This window comes from Pristiophorus japonicus, chromosome 1 (assembly GCF_044704955.1).
Source record: "Pristiophorus japonicus isolate sPriJap1 chromosome 1, sPriJap1.hap1, whole genome shotgun sequence".
Classification (NCBI taxonomy): Eukaryota; Metazoa; Chordata; class Chondrichthyes; family Pristiophoridae; genus Pristiophorus; species Pristiophorus japonicus.
Genome location: NC_091977.1, coordinates 474,486,859 through 474,489,640, shown reverse-complemented (window position 1 = coordinate 474,489,640; position 2,782 = coordinate 474,486,859). Strand labels below are relative to the sequence as shown.

General features: G+C 46.2%; 1 pseudogene; it reads right to left on the bottom strand.

Moving 5' to 3' along the window:
• Nucleotides 1-1,249: 1,249 nt before the first annotated feature.
• LOC139279452 (U2 spliceosomal RNA) lies at nt 1,250-1,372 on the bottom strand (annotated as a pseudogene).
• Between the last annotated feature and the right edge of the window lie 1,410 nt (nt 1,373-2,782).

Here is a 2,782-nt window from a genome sequence, read left to right as displayed (position 1 = left end):
ATTACCCTCAATACCATACACTTTGATTTTGCACACCAATCTCTTGTGCGGGACCTTGTCAAAAGCCTTTTGAAAGTCCAAATACACCACATCCACTGGTTCTCTCTTGTCCACTCTGCTAGTTACATCCTCAAAAAATTCCAGAAGATTCGTCAAGCATGATTTCCTTTTCATAAATCCATGCTGACTTGGTCCAATCCTGTCACTGCTTTCCAAATGCGCTGTTATTTCATCCTTAATATTGATTCCAACATTTTCCCCACTACTGATGTCAGGCTAACCGGTCTATAATTACCCGTTTTCTCTCTCCCTCCTTTTTAAAAAAGTTATATCAGCTACCCTCCAGTCCATAGGAACTGATTCAGAATCAATAGACTGTTGGAAAATGATCACCAAAGCAAACACTATTTCTAGGGCCACTTCCTTGAGTACTCTGGGATGCAGACTATCAGGCCCTGGGGATTTATCGGCCTTCAATCCCATTAATTTCCCTAACACAATTTCCCGCCTGATAAGGATATCCTTCAGTTCCTCCTTCTCACTAGACCCTCGGTCCCCTAGTACATTCGAAAGGTTATTTGTGTCTTCCTTCGTGACGACAGAACCAAAGTATTTGTTCAATTGGTCTGCCATTTCTTTGTTCCCCATTATAAATGCACCTGAATCCGACTGCGGGACCTACGTTTGTCTTCACTAATCTTTTTCTCTTCACATATTTATAGAAGCTTTTGCAGTCAGTTTTTATGTTCCCTGCAAGCTTCCATTCGCACTCTATTTTCCCCTCTTAATTAAATCCTTAGTCCTCCTCTGTTGAATTCTAAATTTCTCCCAGTCCTCAGGTTTGTTGTTTTTTCTGGCCAATTTATATGCCTCTTCCTTGGCTTTAACACTATCCTTAATTTCCCTAGTTAGCCATGGTTGAGCCACCTTCCCCGTTTTATTTTTACTCCAGACAGGGATGTCCAATTGCTGAAGTTTATCCATGTGATCTTTAAAGGTTTGCCATTGCTTATCCACCGTCAACCCTTTAAGTATCCTTTGCCAGTCTATTCTAGCCAATTCACGCCTCATACCGTCGAAGTTACCTTTCCTTAAGTTCAGGACCCTAGTCTCCGAATTAACTGTGTCACTCTGCATCTTAATTTTTTTTTTTTTAAATTTTTTTTGTCCAATTTCGTTCCAGATCAACTCTAACGCCAAAGATCACTTTGCGCCAATGTGTTTGATCTTAGGCCAAAAGGCCGAGAGGCGAAGTTGCACCGTTCCTGGAAATATTGCAATACCAGGTCGGTGCATGGAGTGGACGGGGCAAGCCCCTGATCCAGCTCCCTGTCCAAAAATCAATTCAATATCATGTCCCCATAGGGGATATTAAACTGATCACTCTGCATCTACCATATTATGGTCACTTTTCCCCAAGGGGCCTCGCACAGCAAGATTGCTAATTAGTCCCTTCTCATTACACATCACCCAGTCTAGATGGCCAGCTCTCTAGTTGGTTCCTCAACATATTGGTCTAGAAAACCATTCCTAATACACGCCAGGAAATCCTCCTCCACCGCATTGCTACCAGTTTGGTTAGCCCAATCAACATGTAGATTAAAGTCACCCATGAGGGCACGCTGCCGACTTTGCATTGGGGAGGAGGGGCCACCACTACACCTCTGGGGAGCAGGATGCCATGGCAGCAGCCCGGCACAGAAGCGGAATCGTGCCACGGACCCCGCAATTTCTGGAGGACAAGGCCGCAATCAGTAAGTCAGCGCCCCACCTCCCCTTTAATTTTTGCCCCATGAGCAAACTGAAGCCTGGTTTGCAACCCGCGAAGCTGGCGCCGGCATCACCCGTGGCAGCCTCACCCACCTCCTTCAGGATTGCGCCTTCGCAAGGCAGGTCTGGAAAGAGATGCAGTGGTTGCTGTCGAGGTTCATCCCGAGCAGCTCCGTAACACAGGACTCTGTGCTCTACGGGCTGTTCCCAGGGACACACACCGAGACAGACATCACCTGCTGCTGGAGGGCCATCAACTCGGTCAAAGACGCTCTTTGGTCTTGCCGAAACTCGCTGGTCTTCCAGAGCAAGGAGATGCCCACGTCTGCGTGTTGCAGACTGGCGCAATCCAAGATCCAGGATTACGTGCTGAGGGACGCACTTAAAATTGGTACAGTCGCCGCAAAGGCACGGTGGGGAAGGGCCACAGTTTAAAGCCCTTCTGCCACGGTAAACCCGGGGGCAGGAATCAGTACAACCCCCCCTCGGGCTGTATTTGTAATTTACTTTTTGTGTACATGGAGCACCATGATCTGTAAACACCTATGTAGTGCCATGTACAATGCAAGGTCTGTTGCGTAATGCATGTTGAAAAGAAAAAATGTAAACGTACCGTCACCCATTCCGTGTACTGTATAGTGACACATGTAATGTAATTTGTTTGAACGTACTACAATGTATCCCGTATTGGACCGAATTGTACTTGAACTGGAAAACAAGGAAATGTAACGAACAGAACTGCCGTCAGCACCCAAATAATAGTGTATGGGATTGCTGACCGCAGCTAAATGTATTGAAATGCCTTTGAATGTACTGTGCAAATTTTTTTTATGAATAAAGTATATTTTGAAATTTAAAAAAACCCGTGGCAGCCTCACGGGTAGCTACTGAACTTTTGCTCTGGGGTGAAAATGGGTCATTGCGTAAGGTGATGACATTGTCATCGCCGGCGCAACGGCCCAGGGAGCCTCCGCTAACACCCGTTGAATTTCGCGAGAATCAGTAGCGGCTC